At 46.0% G+C, this 23,593-nt stretch overlaps 1 protein-coding gene across 5 annotated transcripts in view; it reads left to right on the top strand.

Moving 5' to 3' along the window:
• Positions 1-21,704, top strand: part of C3H4orf50 (chromosome 3 C4orf50 homolog) — a 120,414-nt gene extending 98,710 nt beyond the window's left edge. For all 5 annotated transcript variants that reach the window (XR_011621569.1, XR_011621568.1, XR_011621564.1 and 2 more), the window contains one exon: positions 13,967-21,704. The gene's annotated coding sequence lies outside the window, so the exon portion shown is untranslated. The remainder of the gene's footprint in view (positions 1-13,966) is intronic.
• Positions 21,705-23,593: the final 1,889 nt, after the last annotated feature.

Here is a 23,593-nt window from a genome sequence, read left to right as displayed (position 1 = left end):
CAGGGTTAATGCCTTGGGGTCAGGGTGGTTGCGTTGGAAGGGAGATTCTGGAGACAGCAGCTGTCCTCCCCACCCATGCTTCTGCTGGTAGCTGCTCAGGGAGACCTTCCTGGGAGATGTCCTCGACATGGCCTCCTGCAGGGTCTCTGTGGGGCTGCTGAGGCATGAGGCAGGTGAGTCCCCTTTAGGAAAGGGTGTGCCCCCCACCCACACCTGCCGCTGCCTCTGTCCACTGCCTACAGGGAGTGAATGGAAGACGATCTGATGTGTCACCTGGAAGGGGATACACACTCCAAGCCAGTTCGTCCAGACTTCTAGAACCTTCCTGAGCTGTGGTAGCCATGGAAACCGGGCACTGGATCTGCCAACTCTCAAGCCTGGGGCTTCCTCTGAACTGGAAACAGGCCCCTGAGTACATCCAGCTCCGGAAATGGCACAGCCAGGGGCCCTGAATGACAGAAGAGTCCTGCGATCCGACGTTGCCCCCCAACTCCAGCATCCCCCGCTGCCACTCACTAGCAATGTCCCACCTGGGAAGGAGGGAGCCATGTCTGTCCCAACCAGAAGCCATGGCAGCAAGCTCTCTTGAGAAGCACCAAGACTTGAGCAAGCCCTTTGACTCCTCCAGGTCTCAGTTTCCCCATCTGTGCAGAGGAATGCATTCTGGACTGGTGATTCTCAGCCCTGGCTGCACATTAGAATCACCTGGGAGGGATGTGCTTTAAAAGATAGCAATGCTGGGGTCCCCCGCCAGGAGACTCCATTCATTTGGTCTGGAATGGTCCAGGGATGGACACTTTTGGCAGTTCCCCAGTGGTTCTGGCATGCTTCCAGGCTGAGAAGCACCGGCTGGGTGACCTCTGCAGTGGGGCCCACTTGCAAGGGATGTACAATAGTAGTTAAATGCAGAAGGGCTGAGACAGGTCATCATTTTCCTTAGTGTGCCTTTGGGATGCTTGGATGCAGCAAAAAGTCGATTTACAAGCCCCAGCTAAGATGTGATTTGCTCTCTCATTTCCCTTCGAGCTTCCTTCTGAAAATCACAAGGTGAGCCCAGACCAGGCACAGCCCTGAGCTCCACGCCTCTCTGGGCTGCAGCCACTGTGGCTGGACCCGGACCAGGAGCCCAGTTCATGACCAACGAATGAGCCCACTTAAGCCACTTAACTGTGGGAGGACATTGGGTTGTTTTTATTTCCAAAGGTGATGGTGTGAGCCAGTTAGGAATGTGGTTCTGAAGTGAAGTTATCCAGGTTTGAATTCCAGCAAAACTGCTCTCTATGATAGATGCATAGCCTTGAGCGAGGCCCTCCCACTCTGTGAGTCCATTTCCCCATCTGTGAAATGGGAGGTGAGGTGTGATTTGTGCTACCTGGATTTGAACTGGCTGAATGTTCTTTCTGCTGTGTGATAACTGAAGCTCACCATCCCTGCTGCGGTGAGAGGTGCTTGTACGATATGACCTCGCCTCCTCTTTTGTTTCTTGTGGTTGAGTTTTGAGTTTTGGGGGGCCTACTGTTTCTGAGGGCTTCTTCCCAGAGCTTCCTGACAGCAGAAGTGACAGCACAGTTGCTTTATCCAATGTTGCCCTTTGATTACCTGCTTCACCCTCGGGGCCCTAGAACCATTTTTCTTAGTCGTCATTTGTGTCAGGCCAGTCCTCGCCTCTCTGATGAATGACCAGCCGCATCTCATTGCATTCTGTGCCAATTGCACGTCACCTCTCGCCTGGGCCCCTGCTTGGCCTGGGATGATTTATGGAAGTCGAAGGCAGGATGACTCCTAATGACGTGTGCAAACCAGGACCCGGGGTGGGCTCAGCTGAAACGCTGGAGTGCTCTATAATTAAATGCCTTCTGGGGTTGGGTGTGTGCTTTCAAGGCTCAAGAAAGAAACATATTATAGCTTTCAGTAGAAATACAGAAATTCGCTGGGCACAGTGGCTCATGCCTGCACTTTGGGAGGCCAAGGTGGGCAGATCATGAGGTCAAGAGATCGAGACCATCCTGGCCAACATGGTGAAACCCCGTCTCTACTAAAAATACAAAAATTAGCTGGATATTGTGGTGCGTGCCTGTAGTCCCAGATACTCAGGAGGCTGAGGCAGGAGGATCGCTTGAACCCAGGAGGCAGAGGTTGCAATGAGCTGAGATCATGCCATTGCACTCCAGCCTAGCGACAGAGCAAGACTCCATCTCAAAAAGAAAAAGAAAAAAAGAAAAGAAATACAGGAATTGAAACCTCTAACTCTCCTGCATCAATGGCTTGAGGTTGTTATTCTTTTTAAGCAGCATCCATATATTTTTCAGTTATACTTTCCTGTATATTATGGTTCACAAGCACATTTTATTTTAAAGATTTAAAATGTCTAGCTTTTGCAGCCCCAGGCTGGCTGAGCAGGACTGTGTGAATGAGCCCACCTTCTCAGATTTTGGATAAGTTATTCAGTGTCTCTTGAGCCTCAGTTTCCTCATCTATAACATGGAGATAAGGATACCGTATTCATACAAATTGAGAATTACATCAAAACATGTGGGGGCATCTGGTAGCACAGACATGATGTAGGTGACCTGGAAATCTTGGGTCCACTTTCCTTTGGCCAAATCTTTACTTAGGTTTGGCTAATTAGGTGTCAAACCAGGGAAAATTCCAACTTCTAGGGAAAGGCAGCCCTGGATTTCCACCGTCCTCAGTCCACATAGTGATGCCTTTGGGGCCTGATGGCACTGTCCCCAACCTGCCTCTGCTCTCAGCTGCAGTGCCTTGTTGCTGGCAATCTCAGACTCTCTTTGTGCCCACCTCAAGCAGAGGCTCCTGTCCTCTAAGCAGAGGATCTGCAAGGCCTTCTGTGCACCCCACAGAAGCGCTTTCAGGGCCGTGACCCTATTTCTTGCAGGAGTGACCTCAATACCCAGCTGGATATTGTCTTCTCCGCCCTCCCTGTCTCACCTCCCTGCTCCCTCACTGCTGCTTCTGGGATCTCCTCCCATATAAACCACCTACACCCCGTCTGGGTCTCAGGCTCTGCTTTTGAGGGCGCCCAATCCAAGACAGGCAGCTTTTAGGAACTTGCAGGGTAATACCTTTGCCCTTGGGTGAGTCACCCTGCCCTGAAGGCAACCTGGTTCTCCTTTGTGTCCTGCGGAAGAAAGGAGGGTGCTGCGATGTGAGGCAGAACAACCCAGTGCCTAAGGTCTGAGCTCTGGGGGCAGGTCCTGGCTCCCAGCCTTCTCTGTGGTGGGCGAGGACCCAAGGCCATCTGTTCTGCGCGGTTAAGCCCCACCCCTCTCCTAGTTGATTGGTCAACAGCCAGACACCAAATCCAGGCAAGGCGATGGGAATTCTTCAGTCTGAAACTATGATTCTCTCTGCATGGGTCCCCCAGAGTAACCGGGAGCTGTTGGTGCGTCTGTTCCCTGTCCAGTGAGGGAAGCCAGGGCAGAATAAGAAAGGAGAAGTCACAGCCCACGGGAATCAGGAAGGTGGTAGGGCTTCTTGGCAGTGCTTGGGTCCCTGGTCACGGCTGTGTGGAGCCGAGCTCCGCCCCTGTGCTAGCTGCACACCCATCCCTTGTTACAGGACTAGCTTCGCCTTCCTGTGCCATTTTTGCCTAGGCAACTTCAGTTTGGTTCCTTTCACAAGTAGCCAAATTGCGCATGCAGATACGAAACCTGGTCTATCTCAGTGAAACCTATGATTCTGGGTAGCCAACTTGCACGTGCAAATACGAAACCTGGTCTATCTCAGTGAAACCTGTGGTTCTAGGTAGCCAAATTGCGCATGCAGATACGAAACCTGGTCTATCTCAGTGAAATCTGTGGTTCTAGGTACAGTGTACTTCCCAGCAGGTAAGTACAGCCTAAAAGGAACACTCAGGAAAAAAAGGAGAGGGAAGTAACCTGGATTGAGCTTCTAGAATGTTCCAGGCACTGAACTTACCTCCTGTGAGGGAAGAGTGAGTCAAGCAGGAGACACTTAGCTGCAAGAAACAGGACACATCCTATTGAAACTAGCATGTGTTTATTCCCTACTTATCAGGGAGACCGAAGAGCATGGCATCAGGGGTGGTTTGGTAGCTTGGTGATGCCACCAACCACTCAGCTGCTTTCCATCCTTCAGAACCACTGTCTTCAGTTTGCTAGCCTTTCTTCCTGGTGGTCATTGCCTCGTGTCATAATGTGGCTGCTGTGGCTTCAGTCTTCACAACGATGTTCCAAGAAGAAAGGAAAAGGCAAACCTCCAGCATACATTGGTGAGGTATGTCCACAAATGTGTCCCATGGTCATTCCTACCTGAAAGCCAAGATCCCTTTTTTCAAGCTCTAGTCTAGGAGAAGACAAAGGAAAAAGGAACCAGGAGTAGCTGTGGGTTGGCCAACGAACCACGTCTTTCCCCAGTAGCATGTGCGCACATAATGGTATCAAGAACAAACTGTGTCTGAGAATGGCAGGAACTGGATATGATCAAACCTTAGAGTGTGTGGACAAAATGATGGGAAATGGTGATGTTGACAGGCAAGATGAAGGGGAGCCTGCCATGGCCCTGGGGACCACTGAGGCTCTTAAGGCAGGTGGACCCAGGAAGTGGATATTTCAGGACTACATTTACAGTCTAGAAAGATCCCTCTGGCTGTCCTGGAGGGTGGTTAGGAGGAGAGTTGAATTGGAAGCAGGGCAGAGACATTTGCAGTGCCTGTCCTGTGTATTGAAGATAATATTTTTAGGTGTAGAATTTAGAGTAACTACTTTCTGAGCTACTTATTGGATCAAGGAAGTGACCGGACAGACAATCGAGATTAAACTAAAACTCATTAGAAATACAGGAGAATTTATCCTACTGGGGAAATAGACTATGAGATGGCACCTTCATTTGATTTTTGATTTGATGGAAAGGGCTTTTATTTGCATTTCTGCGTGCATAAGCAAATTCCAGGCTACATTAAGTTACTGACTCAGCCTTGTAAAACAAGCTCAAGGTTATTATGTCCAAGTGAGATCAAGTACAAATAACTTTAATGCTATAGAATAGGACATTATATCCTCTAAGTATTTCTAACAAATAAAAAATGAGAAGCACCATTGCACACTTTTCTTCAGATAGATCTGCTGGCTTTGTAAGAGAGGACACGGTATACTTATATAGGTGTTACAAATTCAAACTGTGATAATCAATTTTAAGTGATGTATGCTTATTACAGAAAAACTAGAAAACAGAGAAAAGCAGTTAAGAAGAAAACATTAAAACCCATAAAAGGCCTGGCGCGGTGGCTCATGCCTGTAATCCCAGCACTTTGGGAGGCCGAGGCGGGCGGATCACAAGGTCAGGAGATCGAGACCATCCTGGCTAACACGGTGAAACCCCGTCTCTACTAAAAATACCAAAAATTAGCCGGGCATGGTGGCAGGTGCCTGTAGTCCCAGCTACTCGGGAGTTTGAGGCAGGAGAACGGCGTGAACCCGGGAGGTGGAGCTTGCAGTGAGCCGAGATTGCGCCACTGTACTCCAGCCTGGTTGACACGAGACTCCTCAAAAAGCAAAACAAAAACAAAAACAAAACCCATAAAAACAAAATCACTATTAACCTCTTGGCTCATATTCTTTTTTATCCCTGTGGGTAAGTTTCCATACAATATCATAATTATAGTCAGTATACAATTTTATCTACTTTTTCATCTAGTCTTGTAGGCATTTTTTCATGCTAACATTGTCTTCATAAACTTTACTTCTCATGATTACATAGCAAGAACCTTTCTCAACCCTTGTTATTGAACATTTGGGCTGCTGTTTTGTTTTGTTTTTTTTTGGGTTTTTTTTTTTGCTATAATAAATAATGAGATGATTATCATTGTCTATAAATCTTTGTCTTCATAGATTATTATTTATTGGAGATTGATTTATTGATTATTCAGAAATTGAATTATTTTCTCAAAGGGAATAAACATTTTTAAAGCTGTTGATACCTATTGTTGGTTCAGAAATTCAAACTTGTGATAAAAGTTAAATCAAAAGCAGACAATGCAGCGAGAAGGCCCCGCTTTCTGTATTCTTTCCCTTGGCAGCCTGGAGGTTTGGTCCCAACGTCTCTGGACGATTTATTGCCTTATTTCCAAATAGGATCAATACACCCAGGAGCCTTAGTGTAATGAGATTCAAAGGGACCCCGACTCCTGAACGAATCCATCAATTGGACCAGAATGTTAAGAACAGCGAAAGTGAAAATGGCCCTAATGAATCTTGATATTGAAACAAAGATTAGGGCATTTTGAGAAGAAAGCATTTTATCTCATCTATATTTTCCATACCCCGTGTGATTAGGAAGCTCGTGGAAATTGAACAGTTTCTTCTGTTTCATAGTATATGCTGTTTCTACACACTAGAGCTTGCTCTGACCCCCACTACCCTCACTCAAAATGTATTCCCAAAATAGTCATTGCCTGCCTGCCATTCCCCAGGCATTGTGCAGAGCACTAGAGATATGGCCTCCTTCTCATTAAGGAGCTATGGTCTGGTGTTTTCAGTAGTTTCCCAGGATCAGATGGCAGCTCTGCCATTGCTAAGGCCTCTGAGTATCTCCTTCTTTACACCAGCCCTATGAGGGAGGCATTGTCTTCCTCATTTTACAGATGGGAAAACTGAGGAAGAAAGAGGTTAAGTAACTTGCCCAAGGCCACACAGGTAGTCGGTTCCGAAGCTGGTTATACGAATAAAGTTTTATTTTCTATAGTTTGTGATGTTTTACCATCTTGGTGCCTTGTTGGCCAGAGAGATATGGCCCCTGCCAGGGCTGGCTAATTTCTAGTGATGGAAATGACTCCCCTGTGAGCATGCCTTTCATATGCAAGTCAGACAATCCAGAGCCTGGCAGGTTTCCAGCCTCCTCCTTTATCTAACACACCAAGCCAACATTTCCCCTGCCCCATGTCATCCCAGGTATCAAACAACCAGAGAACATGCAAAAATATAACCCAGAGCATGCAACAATTTTAAAACTCTCCAGTCCTTGGCATGCTCAGTCTTGCCTCCCCTGCCTCACTCATTTCTTCCCGCAGAACCCACAATAAAGGCTCTGGGCCAGGCTCTCTCCGCACTCCTTCGCCTCCTGCTTCCCTCTGTGGCCCTGCATGACGTGGCATGCCCCTTCCTCTAGGGAACTGTGAGTAATAAACTCTTCTTTCAAACACAGTTGTCTCTAAGTCTGTCACATTACCATACCTGATTAAAACAAAATCCTGGGTGCATTTTAGAACACTGGTGCACTCTTTTACCATCATACCTCTTTTATAAGGGCAGATATATTTCCTGGAAAGTAATTTGGTGGAAACACTGCTGAAAATGCTTTGTACACTGATCCCAGCTCATTTTCCTCATAAAGGCCTATCTACTGCAGTTATAAAAATGTTTTGCTCATTCCAGTTATTTCCTATTACATTTGCAAAATTGGTATCCTGCTCTCATTCATTCCTGCATCCATTCATTCATTCATTTTTACATGTATGTCTTCCCCAAATACACACACACACACACATACACACACACAGTGGAGTGCTGGACTGGAGCTGGCTCTTCCTGGCTTTTGAGAGCCAACTGCATCCATCTCTTACCAACATATCAGTGGCTTAAAATCAGCCATAGTGGGAGTGTTTATACCACAGAAATTTAAAAATGCCAAAAATCAGGTCTGTGTGTGTGTGTGTGTGTGCACGTGTGTGTGTGAGAGAGAGAGAGATGGAGTCTCACTCCGTTGTCAGGCTGGAGTGCAGTGGCGTGATCTCAGCTCACTGCAACCTCAGCTTCCCAGGTTCAAGCGATTTTCCTACCTCAGCCTCCCGAGCAGCTGGGACTACAGGCACACACCACCTCCCCAGCTAATTTTCCTGTTTTTAGTAGAGATCGGGTTTCACCATGTTGACCAGAATGGTCTCGATCTCTTGACCTTGTGATCCACCCGCCTCAGCCACCCAAAGTGTTGGGATTATAGGTGTGAGTCACCGCACTCAGCATTTTGTTTGTTTTGTTTTTGTTTTTGTTTTTGTTTTGAGAGCCAGTTGTTAAACATTTGCTAGCTCACCACTGTGGTTCTCCATTTCTGTTCCCCACCAGGACCTGAGGGCAACAAGTTTCCTCTTTGTCTTTTCACCTGGGGCAGGCAAAATGGATCCTGCCACCTTGAGCAGTGAAGCAGGCCAAGCTGGGCCTTTCTGCATGTTTTCTCATTCTGAGGGACCTGTAGGCAGCCAGGGAATGAGGCTCACCTATCTGAATAGACCCTTCTCTGTAAAGGGATCCCTTGCTGGGGTTTTAAGTGGCATGTGAGGCATTCCCTCCCTGGCTTCACACACATTCTGGCAAGTCTCGTTTTAACTTCATTCATGAATGAATTCCCCAATAGTTAGAGTTGTCCATGAAACAGGCTTCCCTGGCACAGCTGGTGGGCTCCCCATCAGAGGACACATCCATGTTTGGGCAACCATCCACCACAGATGCTTGATGTGGGGGTTCTGGGTTTGAGAAGGACCAGAAAACCCCACAAGTTCAGAAGGCATAGAAAAGGAAGAAGCCCATTGGCTCTGATGAAATATCTGTTAGACAAACAGGGACATGGTGCTACTTTCAAATTCAATAGAGAGGCATCCCCCCCACCCCAATGACAAAAAAAAAAAAAAAAAAAAAAGAGAGCACCTGAGGGCAGGGACTTTACCTTATTTCCCCTCAAACACCAAAAAAGCTTCTTGCCCAGGGCTACACACATAGAAGATTCTTGAAGAATGCTGGCAGGGGGTGAGGTAGAGAGGTTATTGGTTGAGGAACTGGGGAGGCCACTCTAAGCTCAGCCATGATCGAGCTGGGTGATTATTGTGGGGTCATTTTCTCTCTGAAAATCTCTTCCCTCAACTGATTATACAAGGACACGCTCTAGATAATTCCTTAGGAATAACTAGTGTGTTAATTAAAAACACCACAATTCACACCAATTCTGTTTATAGCATAGTGTGGATCATAAACACAAACATTACTTAAAATATAAAAATTAGTGACCAGATGGAACAGATTGATGAGATTCTTAAATTTTGAAGCTTTTTGAAAGGCTTAAATTTTATATTTCATTCCCTGTGAGAAATGCTAACTATCCCCTGAGGAAATATGTTGGAACCAGGTTGTGTTCAGTAAAAATCACATTAAGTTGAACTGGGTTTAACCTGTCCTTGCTCAGCACCTGCTCTGTTCACATTTTCTTATGAACAGTTTCTCTTGGGGTTGTTTTATGTATGTTTCTCTGTGTCTCGCTCAAGAGCATGGGTCCTGAAGTCTGACAGATTTTGTTTAAAATCCCAGGTCCATTAATATTGCTAAAATTATGATACTACCCAAAGCGATCTACAGATTCAATGCAGTCCCTATCAAAATACCAATGCCATTCTTTACAGAAATAGAAAAAAAATTCTAGAATTCACATGGAACCACAAAAGACCTCAAATAGCTAACACAATCCTGAGGAGAAACAAAACGCTGGGGGCTCTACACTCCCTGACTTCAAAATATACTACAAAACCATAGTAACCAAAACAGTATGTACTGGTACAAAAACAGACATATAGATCAATGGAACAGAATAGAGAACACAGAGACAAATCTACATATCTACAGCCAACTGATTTTCAACAGAGGTGCCAAGAAAATACACTGGGAAAAGAACAATCTCTTCAATAAATGGTGATAGGGAAACTGGATATTCACATGCAGAAGATTGAAACTAGACCCCTATCTCTCACCACTTACAAAAATCAACAATGGATTAAAGACTTAAATGTAAGACCAAAACGGTGAAACTACTGGAAGAAAATATAGGAGAAATGCTTCAGGACATTGGTCTGAGCAAAGATTTTATAGATAAGGCTTTAAAAGTGTAAGCAACAAAAGCAAAAATATGCAATTGTGATTATATCAAACTAAAAAGTTTCTGCACAGCAAAGGAAACAACCAACAGAGTAGAGAGACAATCTATAGAATGACAGAAAATATTTGCAAACTATACATCCAACAAGACATTAATATATAGAATGTACGAGGAACTCAAACAATTTAACAACAGAAAAGCAAACAATCTTGATTTTAAAATGGGCAAAAGATCTGGTTGCAGTCAGCAGCTAGATGATTTATTTCCCTCTGGGCACCTAACCCTGCTTTTGGTGGTCAAGGCCAGTGTGCTCAGCCTACAAGGAGGTCATGTGGCCCCTGCATGACGTTGAAGGGTTTGAATTTCAAGAGACGAACTCGAAGACGGATGCAGGGCTAGACATGACAGGATATTCTGTAAGTCTTGCTAAGTTTGGCTGCGTCCTAAAAACAGAGAAAGACATGTAGTAGTTTGAAGCAATGGGATGATGTCATCAGCTTCCCAGGAATTCTGACTGCTGTGTAGAGTGGATTGTGTGGGGACAACCTGAAGCAGGGAGCCTGGTTAGGAAACTCCCTGTGGTCCAGCTAAGAAGCAGTCATGGGCTGGGCTGGGAGAATGGCCATTCAGGGGAGTGAGTGACAGAGCAGGTAATCCCCATTCTATACTTTCCAGGCATTTTAAATCTGTGAAGTAGGTCAGGCTGGTTCTTCTTTGGTTTACAGATCACAGTGAGAGAAAGGGCAGTGACAAAATGGTCCCCAAATATGATATTCCCACATCCTCTATGCATCCTCACTGAAGGCTGCATGACCTTGGGGGTTAGGTGAATGGTGTCAAGGGCAGTTGCATATGTTTTGGTCTCTCCTATTGGATGGTGATCTCTCATTGAGGAGCTTTTGTCTTCACAAAGGTCTGGAACTAAGTAGGTCATGGACTGGTGTCCCCATTTTTGCCCTCATTTTCTGATACCCCAGGGCTTTCCCCCTCCCATCACATGGTCGTCTCCCTGCCTGGAGTCTCTGCCATTGTCTGCTTCACACATTTGCTTCCTCCACTGGACTCTGAAGGGAGGCTATAGCCTAGTCGCTCCCAACTCCCCAGGGCGTGTGAATGCCTGCTATGGTTTTATAGAATCGTCACATCACAGAGCCCACTGGTTAAAGTCAGGGGTCCTCTCTGATATCCCCACAGGTGCAGTGCAGTGCAATGAGCTTCCTGCAGGTACCCTGTCATAAAGTCTCAGTCAGCTCTCTCAAGTGGATCCTTCATCTGACTCTCTTTAGCACACTGTTACTTCTGTTAACCTAGCATTTCCTTCTGTTCTGGCATTATACTTGCTTGCTTGTCTGTTTTACTCACTCAGATATGAGGCCCTTGAGGACACATGTGTCTGGGTTTTATTCATCTCAACATTCTCCATAGCCTTGAACACAGTGCCTGGCATATAGTAGGTACTTGAAAATGAGCAAATAGATGAGTGAATGAATAAACAAGCAAATGAGTGAGTGAATGAATGAATGAATGAATGAATCAGTGATTGCTCAGCTTTTGTTGTTAAAAAGTCCTTCTTTACCTTCAACTGAAATATGTCTCCTGTTAGCCAGCTTTCTGAGCTGATTCTACTCATTGACTCCACGCAGCACACTCTCCTCTTCCTCGTGGCACCTTCTCGTAGAGTGGAGCCTTAGGGTTCTGCTTTCTGTTCTTTGAACAGGCCAACCTGTTCTGCCCAGCTTGACCCCACCTTAGGGCCTTTGCACTTTTGTCTTTTATGCCCAAGATCCCTGGCCTTATTGCTTTCCACGGCTGGATCTTCTTTGTCATTTGGGTCTCAACTCAAATGTCACCTTCTCAGAAAGACCTTTACTAACAACTCAATCTAGAGCACCTCTGCCCTCAGCCCTCAGCCCTCATATGCCTCTTTATCTCTCTGGGCTGAATTCTGGATGATTTCCTCAGATCTGCCTTTCAATTTACTAAATCTGCCTTCATTTGTGTCTAGTCTACTGTTTAGCTTGCCTGTAGAGATCGTCTATCAGTTATTCTGTTTTTCATTTATAGAACATATATGCAAATATTGTGATCATTAATATTTTAAAGGCTTCCTTTAGAATTCCTATTGCATGACCCTCCCTCCCTCCGCCAAAAGTGATCTATCCTATTTGTTGTATCTGATGATTGTCTCTCAGATGTTGGATATCTATAATTCCTGTGATTTTTTTAGATGAAACTTTATCAGAAATTATCATCTTTTAGTGTCCCACATGGGTTTTGGAAGTGACCCTGTGGTACTTATTACTTCTTAAATGTTGTTCCATTAACTTAATGGTGAATGCAGCATCTATATGTTATCATGCATAATGTAGGGAAAGAAAATTGCCTTCTTGTGTTTGATATCACTCACCTGCTTCTAGTGACATTTACTTCAAGCTTAACTTGTTGCTTTGTCCTCCTAGTGGAGCATCACTGACTGCAGCAGTACCCAGATGCCAGGTGCTTCTGAGCTTAACACGTAAGAGTTCCCCCAGCTTAATGCAGGAGCACGGAACTCATTGGAAACACAGATTTCCGAGACCTGCCTCATGAACACTGAATTCATAAATCTGAGATTGAGCCTAAGAATCAGAATTCTTATAAAGCTCTCCAAGTGATTCTGATTTATATAAGTTTGGATACTAATAGACTTATAAGCTTCGAGGATTTAAATTTGGTTTATTTTTATCTTGCTTATTCCTTCCCCAAAAAGGATTTGAAGCTGTGTACCTGCAGATAGATAAAAATACATTTTGAAAAGCAGACTAAAGACACCTACACGAATAATGCCCTGAGCAGGTTGGCTTCCTTGCTAACACCCTTGGGATGGATGAGACCACGAGCTGTGTGAGCCATCTCTGCCCAGCTCTGAGACCCTTAGCATTGCAGCAAAGCCTGGCTTGGTGAAATCAGTCATGGGGCAACTGTGGAACTGCAAAGGGATGCTGTGCACAGACAGGGTTTCATTTTTCCTAGGGTCCCTCTCTGCACACTGTCACATTGCTCAGATATGTTTATTAACCTGGCACATCCATGAAGGCTCTTCTTGGCAAACTGAGCTCTTTAGACCCACTCTCCACTACTCACGCTGTGCTGAGCCCTCCCAGCCTGTATTCTCCCATACTTCTTGGCTTCTGCCCAAACTGTTTCCGCTGCCCAGAAAACTCCTGTTTGTATCCAAGACTGCTCAAATGTCACCTTCTCCAGACAGTCTTTCTTTCACCCTCCTTCATGTTCTTCCTTCCTGTCATCCTTGCAAAATCATTTTTGAGTCCTTACCATGTCTGGAGTCCCCGCCCCCCACTTCTCTCCATGCCAGCATCTGCCATGCTGCCAACTGTCACAGGTTCATCTCCTGCCACATCACTCTTTGCTTCTCTGTTTTCGTCACACCGGCTTCTCCTGCTCCCTCCCTCTCTCTCCAGGGCTTTTGCACAGGCTGCAGGCTCCTCCCCTGACACCTGACACTGACTTCTGCTGTCCCTACCTCCAGTGTTACCCCTCCTCCTCTACAGCAGCACCTGCTACCTGCACTTGTTTTGTGATTCCTATGTCACCCTCTGTAACCTGAGGAGGGCAAGCAGGGCATCCCCCTGCTTAGCACAGAGACTACTACACAGCAGGTGCCCAAATGAAGACATGTCAGAGCACCCCAGTTTGTCTCTTTCTCCTTCAGTTGTTCTCAACCTTCTTTTCGCCATTGGCCCCTTTGAGAGGCTTCTGAAAGCTAGAAACCCTCTCTACACAATGTTCATGAATGCTTAGTTACATAAACTTTCCATATCATTTCAAGGGTGTGAACCCCCCCCAAATAAAGAGAGCATTATCTAATAATTCCAAGCTAAGATTCTTTTCCGGAGAGCAGCTGATAATTGCATGATAGATACTCCATGATATAAGGTCCACCACATACGGAGTTTAAAGTGGGTCTCCCAGTGATGTAAAGGCGTGTGTGTGTGTGGATGGCTTCATGTGGAAGCCGCACTGGTTGCTATGTTCCCTTTAAGAACCGGTTTCCCTGATTTTGTCATTGCAGGAAGGAAGACAGCACAGGGGCAAACACAGCAAGCTGGAAAATACTTACATCCTTCTCAACTGACCGACACGGCAGAGGTGGCCTATGATTTATGATCCTTTCCAGTGAGCCAAATTATAAGCCAAGCAACCATCTTCCTGTCTCAGGTCACTAACAGGGAATATTTCTACTCTGTATGATACCAACCTGAGGATCCAAGAGATGGCTGTTGACTGTAAGAAGCCCACATTTATTGCCATGGGTGAGTGGCAGGAAGCCGGGTCTGGAGTCCCAAGGACCTGTCGGCTCTGCTGCTCCTACGCTGGGTCGCCGTGCACAGATAACTTACCTTCTTCCAACATCCTCTTCTTCATCCGTTTGAGGGTCATATGCCTACTTGACAGTTTTGCCCTGATAGCCAAATGAGCTAATGGCTGGAAAAGTGCCTGAACACTGTAAGATTCTTCTCACATGTCAGGGTCCTTGTTGTGTTGGTAAAAAGGAGTTCCTTCATCTTAGGTACTTCACTGACGGTTGTCCTGGAGCACACTCTAAATCAATCAATCAAGCACTCATTGATTTACCATTCTGCATAGCTTCCATCCAAGATGGGTGATGAGGGGATGATAGGATGACGGTTTTAAAAAATCATTGTAGTAGTTATCTTGATATTATAGAGCTCCTGAAGAAGCTTGGGCTAGGATGGAGTTCCCAACCTGCACAAAAAGTTGTATGCATGTGAACTCTTTCCTAGGGAGAAGGAGCATGGATTTAATCAGATTTGCAAAGAAGACTGGTAGACAAGCAACCAAGGAGCCAAGCCCCCTAGTCTAGGCAGAAAGGACTCTGTCCGGAAACCCAGAGACCGACTCTGCCTCCAAATTGCTGCCGACTTTAAGGCTGTCCCTTGGCCTCTATCCACCCCAGCTCCTTATCTGTAAAATGGGTGTGGCACAGTATTCCAGTTGCTAAGTTCCTGCTGAGGGGCAGGCTCTGGCCAGACCAGAAGCTTCCACACCCAGCCTTCTTGCTTCCAGAGTAAGCGAAGAGCTCTTCTTCTCTCAGCTTGTGTCCATGAGTTGCGCCCAACTGACCACGGCACCCCAGAGTGCCCAGGCACGCAGCCTCACTTCAACTCCTTTCGCTCTGCAGTTACAAAGCATCGCGGCCCAGTTGCTGTGCCTGGACCCAGGGAGTCTGCTTCCTCTGATACCATTTCCCTGTAAACTGCAGGGCTGTGAGACCTGCTTACACTGGCAGCCAGGGGCCTGACAGGGACCTGTGAAATCTCAGCATCGCCCAGGAAGATGCAGTGAAAATCCAGCTGTTGACTGGGGAAACGTCAGTGAGCCGCATGTTTTCCTGCCCTGGCTGCTGTGAGACAGTGGGCGGTGCCCAGAAGTCAGGCCTGGTGGATGGAGTTGGCCATGGGTGTCCCAGGTCTCCGCAGAACCTGGGGCCGTGGTCAGTGCTGGGTGAGCAACAGGCAGGCCCCACATCACATTACAGACCTTAGAGAGTTTCCAGTCCACAGTGGGTACTGGCAGCCCTTGCGCCAGATTTGGCCCACAAATGTGTCATGGTTGGCTTATTTATATTTTATTTTTTTCTAATTGTGAATGTACCCCGTGCCACTGAGCTGGATACTTAAAAATGGTTCAGAAGGTACGTTTCTCTAAAACTCTAAAACGTATCTTCTTAATCATTTTTAAGTATCCAGTTCAGTGGCATGGAGTGTATTCACACTGTGGCGCAACCATCACCATCATCCATCTCCAGAACCTTCTCATCTTGCAAAATTAGAAACACCATATTCATGAAAGACTCACTCCCCATTTCCCTGTCCCACAACTGCTGGCACCCACCCTTCTACTTTCTGTCTCTATAATTTGACCACTCTAGGACCTCGTGTGAGTGGAATCATACGGTCTTTGTCCTTTCATGACTGAGTTCACTTAGCACAATGTTTTCGAGGTTCATGTGGCAGCATGTGTCAGAGTTTCCTTCCTTTTTAAGGCTGAATAATGTTCCGATGTGTGGATGGACCACATTTTGTTTTTCAGTCACGTATTGAGGGACCTTTGGGTGGCTTCCACCTTTTTGGCTATTGTGAATATTGCTCCTATGAACACAGGTGTACAAAAACCTATGTTGCATTTTTTAACATTGGAGTTAGCAAGTGACATTGAAAAACCAAGAGATTTCATATACGAATCTGGATTTCTGGCTTCTCGTGGAAAATCAGTGGATCTGACAGCACTGGGCCTCGATCTTCCTGGCCACAGTCAAAGGTGAATGAAGCCAGCTCGCTCCCTCCCCCGCTGACAGGCACCCCACCCAGTGGACTGCAGGGCCCCCGCTCCTTTCCCCTCCACTCACTGCAAAGCCTGTCTGGTTTCCACAGGCTGTGGCTTGGTGACACCTCGTCTGCCCAGCACCCTCCCGTTATGGGTGAAAATGCAGAGGCCCAGGGAGGACGGGTGGCTACGGCCTGAGGTCTCACTGTCCAGGAAGTGATACAACTGCCGAAACGCAGGAAGGGCCTGCAACTGGGCATTGCAAAGCCTTGATTCTACTTCCAACTCTGCCACCTGCTTGTCCCAGGTCCCTGGGACAAAGCCCTGAAACTTTCTGAACCTAAGTTTCCTCTTTGGAGGACAATGGGAGAAATGGCACCTTCTCCTGCAGCCTCATGAAGTATTGTGAAGACAGAAGGAGATGATGTGCATTGGCAGTTGGGATGGGAAGGGGTGTTACTAAAAGCACAGGCCATGTCAGGCAACCTAGCGCCTGGGGTTCTGTTTTCTCATCTGCAAGACAGGAAAGGGGGCCATACCTTTCCCCACTGGGCTATTCCAAGGATTAACTGAGGCAGGGAAGGAAAGGCATCTGGCGAGGGCTTGGCACCCAGCAGATGCTTCATAAATGCTACTTTTTAACAAGTAAGGTCACGTCCAAGGGTTCCAAATCCTCTTCCTGCAGAACACAACCCGGCAAGAGGTGTAACATCATAGGAATGACCAGCTTCAGAGTCTATTGGCCTGATTTCAAAACCTAGGCTTGATGCATTAGCCACTGAGGGCACTGGGCAGGTGAGCCCATCTCTCTGAACTGCAAACTCTTCCATTGTTTAGTGGGGAAAATATCACTGTCCTTGACAGCACAGGGAGAAATGAGAAATGGAAGGCACTTTGCACATAACAGACATTTAATAACGTCTAATTCCTTTCCTTGCCTTCCCCAGCAGAAATCTGTTTTCTAGGTTAAAAAGATGGCATGTTTTCCAAATATCTTCAAAAAACGAAACAAGGAAAAGTGTGGTTTCCAGCATCCCACTGAGGCTTGTCAGTCATCGGGTTTCATTCACTCATTCAAGGAACAAGCATTGATTGAGCACCACTAAGCGCCAGGCACCACAGTAGGCCCTGGGGTTCTAGGAGAGAACAGAGTAGACCAAATTGCTGCCCTGGTGGGCGGACTTCTGCGTAAGTCTGGTCAGTCGCTCCATGAGTACTCATTAAGTGCCTCTTCTGAGCTGCCTTTCTAAGGGCCCTGGCTTTACCTGGAAGGCTCATCTGTTGCTGTCTGTGTGATTCCTGCATATCTGGACCCCACCCACTTCTCTGCCAGTACCAGAGAACATACCTGTCTTGGGCCCCAGACCTTTAGACAGCATGGTGATTCTGCCCGCCTGTGCTGCTTCTGTTACCCCCTCAGTCCTTTCCAGGGTCCCTGGGCAAGGCCAGTGAAGCACTCCTGGGGTGAACACTCCATTCCACTGCACACAGGACACCCTGTGGGCCAGGTGTGGGCCCCAGAGAGCCTTGCCTCTTAGTTTACCTTTAGGCTTTGAATGAAATGGGAATATGGATGGAAAGCTCTTTGTAAGATCTACATGTATATACAGAATTGGTGTTATTTGACTTTGATCTAGAGAGATGACAGAGACCACCTGATGTAGGAGGAAGAGGTTAGGGTTTGAGACCAGCATAGTTAGGCTGCAATCTGGGTTCTGCAACTTATTAGTTCTGAGACTAGGGAAAGTGGCCTGCCCTCCTCAGTTTACTTGCTGGGCAAATGGAGGTAATAAGAGACCCATCTCGGCACCTACTGTGCGCAGTAATGGAAAAACTGGTTGGGAAGGCATTTTGCAGACTTACGTCTTATGCATATACTCTACTCATGTCATTAATTTAATGCACATTTATTATACACCTACTGTGTGCCATTGTGAACAAGGTGATCTGTCATATGACAATTCGGAAGAAAGTCCACAGGCTAGGGAAGAGAAGAAATACTTGTCAGATGGTGGTACCGCACATTCATAGATTATGATTAGCAACAGCCAGCAAGTTGGCATGGCAACGTTTCCCCGTGAACTGCTAGGCACTGTTCTTAAAATAGGTATGTTGGAGGTGTGGCGGCAGCGGGGACACGCTGAGGTAGTGTGGTTTGATTGCTCTGCAGACCAATGTGGGCTGTGTGCTCAGAGTGGCCCTGCCATTACCCTTCCCAGGCAAGCCAGTGGGGCAGTGATTAAGGTGGCAGATCCAGAAACATCCACTGTTGGAGCTGGAGACAGCCTCAGATTTCATCTAGTGTAAGCATCCTTCTCCTCCCCATTTTACAGGCAAGGAAACTGATTCCCAGAGAGGTTACCTGACATCTGCGGTCCAGTGACAAAACCACTTGACTGCAGATGGGAGTGAACCTGGGTTCGGATGTCATTATGCAGTATTCTCCAGCTGTGCCATGGGGCAGGCTCTTCTGATTCAGAATTTTAGGTCTTGGTCTGATGCAATTAATTTTCTACTGGGTTCCAATCTATATGGCATCATCTAGCAATAGATATTAGTTTAAGGAATTCTTTCATTTTGTGTGGAATTCATGCCTGCATTTCACCCTGGGGAAGCCCTGAATCCTAGGATATCTTGGAAACTCACCTACTTTTTGGATAGACTTACATGACTGAGCTTTCAATCCACCCTTCCATAGCCTTCCTTACCTAGTTTCTCCGTGTGAAATCAAGCATCAAAACTGATCAAAGGTTTTTGAATTGCTTTGGAATGAGATGATTATATGAGCTTAGTTACCCATCATTGCAGAGAACAGGGAACCCAAGTCCTTTTACAGATGAGGTCCTTTCTATTTGTTTTACTCAGCCATTTATTGAGTACACTTTTGTAAACTTGAGAGGGGCTTTTCACCTTCAGGCTGGTGAGCTTTTTTAAAGAGATTCACAGCTCCCCTTTGATTCCAGGGTGAAATTCTAGGTTTGAAATGTGAAACCTTCTGAGAACTCAGCCAACTTCTGAGAATAGGGTGCTAGACATTTCTGACATGTTTTAGACACAATCTTTTTTTCTCTGTTGAGACAGTGCCATATGTTGGGAAGGGCTCTGGGCTGGGAGTCCAGGCAGGGTAAGAGGGGCTGCAGCCCTGCCACTTACCCCCTCCAGGTCATTTGAAGGATGTAAAGCCTGCATTCTGTAGTGGTGATTCTTCACCCTGGTTGCATGTTGGACTCATCTGCAGAACTTTTAACAAATCTGATGCCCAGGCCTCTCTCCAGGCCACTTACATCAAGTTGTATTGAGTGGGGCCCTGGGCAGAGATCTATTTGAAAAACTCCCCAGTGATTCTAATGGGCAGCTGGGGGAGAACCATGGGAATACAGTCACCTAGTCTCTTTCCATTCTCCCATTCCCTGTGCTAATTAAGTTCTAAAATACTACTGTGGTTTCTTCTGTGTTAGACTCATATTTATTTTTACTCATGGCTAGGAAAGAAATGTGCCCTCAGAGTCGACAGGAGGAAACTTCTTATCTTTGGAGTATTTTTGACCATGAGTTGGCTTTGTAACTCTACCCTCAGAGGGCCTTTTAAACAGCTGATGTTTCTTATGGAAATGAAATGCGTGATGTGTTACTGCATTGAGCTCCACTGTGGCAGAGACTGGAGCTGAGCTCTTGGTAACTGGTCACTGCACAATTCCATGAAGGTTCAGATAATATAATTGGGTGGTACAATAGACACACTAAATGAATCTCTTGGGTGCAGTTGTTTGCATCCTAAACTCCAGAATATCCAGAAAGATATATTCTATGATAGATATATCTACCAGTTGGGTAAGCAAACAAAAGTAGATTTATCTTCGACATGTGCACCAATGGCCAACTGTGTTCCTACTTGACTTTGAAATAAATGATCTGGTGCCTTAAGGTGGTGTAGAAGGAAAAAATCCGTGGGGTTTGTTAATGTATTCAGTCCTCTTCTCTGTATTATGGGAATTTCTAAAAACAGATAATTTGTACCTTGGACCTAAAACCGCTTTCAAGAATTCAGTAGACTTGGGATTGAAGGATTGGGTTTTCTCTTTCCAGTGTGAACTTCCCTAAATCCTACTCTGGCTTCAGAAAGCACAGCTCCTATACAAGCCTGACTTCTGCATCCTTAGTGTAAATGTAATGTCTTAAGTCATGGAAAGACTAATAGAAGAATTGATAGCTCAAAGATGAGTTTTTTCCAACACATTTTTTTTTGTCTCTGAAAACACCAGCAGGCTGTGTCCAAGCATGGGCTGATGATCCCTTTATGTGATGACAGAACGAGGGAAGAGAGAGACAAATGAATGGGATTGTTAAAAATGGCGGAAAACTTGATATCACCTTTGAGTCAGTAATATAATATTTGTAAATAGGACATTGAAAGTGATGGGGGAAATAAATGTCTATGCAGTGACGTTATAACTATTAATTCTTTAGTGGACAAGGACAAGGTCTGCACCTAACAGAAGTAGGAGAGTGAGTTATGGGGCCAGACACATGACGGCTCTGCCACCGACTAACTGTGCAAGCTTGGACAGGGTACCTACCTCTGTTAGCCTCAAGGTCCTCCATGGAAATAGTGGGTAAGGTGTGAGGATTAAAGAAATAGCACGTTTCTTAAAGCATTCAGCATGTCAGTGGATGCTGGGAGCCTTCCCTGACCCCTTTGAAAATGGGCTCTGCACAAACACATTTTGGTGGGAGGCTGGGGCCTATCCTACCAACCTGACTTGGGGGAATAAGATGATCTCTTCGCAGTTCAGGTTTCCACAACCAGCTTTTGCAGGGAAGGCAGGGAAGAGGCGTGGGTGTCATTGGCAGAGTGATAAGCAAGGCTGGCAAGTTCATCTTGGTGGTCTCCTTAGTTCTTCCAGGTTAAATCCTGGACAGAAGTCACATGAAAGCTGTGAAGCACAGACATCAGTTTAGAAATTGTGTACTTTCCTGCTGAATCCCAAATGCACAATAACTCTACACCTTGCGGTTGCATGAATCTACAAGGTCTCCTATGCGTCCTCATTAATAAACTCAAGGCTGAGAATTTTGGCAGGCCAAGTCCTGCCCCTCCCCAGAGTGAGCTGCCTCGGTTCACATGGGAGTGGTCCAGCGACACCACCCGACGCCTCCCCTCCAGAAGCTCTTCAGCGGGACCTGCCTCAGGTCCTGGGGCAGCTGTCCTCCGATGCCTGCCTGCAGTGAAATAATCAGTCCGTGAAGATGTTCACTGGATTCCCGACCAGTTGTGGGTCGGGCTCAACCCTCCCTTTGGGTTTTCAGGATTTGTAATGATTGCTCCATTTGTGTAAAATAGGCCGGCATTTTCTCTTGTTACTGAGATGTATTTTTCTATGTTAGTTAAATGTATAATTTGTGTAATTTTGTACATTAAAATGTATGCTTTTTCACTATTAAAGGGTTTTTTTTTTCCCTTTTGAATGTTTTATTTTTTGATGGTTTGTTACAAAGTGTTGCCGACCCTGACGTAACATAAAAAGGCGATGGAGCTAGGAGTCCCTTGATTTTTGGTGGGGAATAAATGCTTTTCTTGATACTCAAATCCACTTTGCACAAATAATTAAATGATTTCCTTTATAATCCATTATATATCTGTAGTAATTTCTGATTGCTGCTTTGACAGATGACCATGAACTCATTGCCTTAGAACAACTCACATTCATTATCTTATAGTTCTGAAAGTCAGAGTCCCTGGGCTACAACCGTTGGCAGGGCTGCCTTCCTTCTGGAGGCTCCAGGGAGAAACTGTTCCCTTGCCTTTTCTGGCTCCTAGAAGTGCCCACATTCTTTGGCTTGTGGTCCCTTCCATCTTCTTCAGATCTCTCTCACTCTGACCTCTGCTTCTGTTCTCTGATCTCCTGTTCTCAGACTCTGACTCTCCTGCCTCTCTCTCACTTAAAAGGACTCTTGTGATGACACTGGCTCCACCAGGTGATCCAGGATCATCTCCACATCTTAAGATTCTTAAGCACAACCACCGAGTCCCATGTGCCATGTGGAGTAACATGGGCAGTAATTCTAGGGATTCAGGTGTGGGCATCTTTGAGCATCATTATTCTGCCCACCACAGTTCCCATATGTACTGATTTGGAGGCCACAGAAAAAAGCAGACATTTAAAAATCAAATGAGCCTGTATTTAAACTGCATCTCTGTCACTTGCTAGCCATGTAACCAAACAGTTTGTTTAACTTCTCTGAACATCTCTTCTTATATCTGAGATGAGGACAATAATCCATTACTATATACCTAATGATAAACTACAATCCCCTTTCCTTCATTGTTTGAAAACATTCTTTTTTGCAATGAATTAATTTTTTGTTTGTTTGTTTGCCAAAACAAAATCCACATTGGACCTGAACTGGCCTCTTGTCCTCTCCCATCTGACATGTCCCTTTCATTTCTCTGCCATCACCCAGGAAGAAGGTTTCATGTCTGACAGGATGAGCTCAAGGTTTGTCCTTCGCCAAATGTAGTGGTGTAATTCACTTATAAGAACTCTTTCCCAGGAGGACTGGGAGCAGTTGAGGGATGGGTTGGGGGATGGGGGAGGTCACAGCTGTCGTCAGGATGGGGGCAATTTTCTCAGATATTGCCTTTGTTGGTCCCTGGCAGATATTGCTCCTCTCTGTCTCCCTGCAAGCTGGAGGGTGCATTTCCAACCTTATACCCTGGGTTTTGTTTCCTACGTCCCTTTCTCTGTTGCACTTGGGTTACTGACCTTGAGATGAGATGGTGTGGAAAAAACTCAGACAAACCTGAGTTGAAATCCCAGCTTAGTCACTTCCCGGTGGTTAACTTGAGCAATGGGCTTAAGGTTTGTCATCCTCAGCACTCCAGCCTGAAAATGGAGGTGGCCTAGTTCGCCACGTGGGGCTGTCTGAGGAATCCAGCAGTGTGTAAGGCGGAGCATGATGCGCAGAAATGACCTGTGTGTGCAAGAACCCTTATGCACAGTAGGCAGCTTCAGGAGGGTCCGATTGCCTCCTCTGCAGGGGGAGAACAGAGTGAGAGGAAGGGATATAAAGTCAGTGACACGCAGTGGGCGCCACAAAGGTGTGTTAGATGAATGTCGAATGATTCGTTGCCCAAGACTGCATAGAAAACGGGATTCTAACTCAACCACCTAGACTCTTCTGCCTAAACCAGGTCCCTTTATCTCTTATCTCCCAGTGGGATCACCTCAGTCAGGCTCTTGGGGAGAGGAAAGGGTAGTTGTTTCGATGTGGACTCTGGCACCAGACTACTCTGTTTAAACCTTGAAGTCTTACTTGCCAGTTATGACCCTGGACAGGTTATTTATGTCTC

The sequence above is a fragment of the Macaca nemestrina genome, chromosome 3 (genome assembly GCF_043159975.1).
Source record: "Macaca nemestrina isolate mMacNem1 chromosome 3, mMacNem.hap1, whole genome shotgun sequence".
Lineage (NCBI taxonomy): Eukaryota > Metazoa > Chordata > Mammalia > Primates > Cercopithecidae > Macaca > Macaca nemestrina.
Note: the sequence above shows the minus strand (reverse complement) of the source record. Positions and strands in the feature narration are given on the sequence as shown.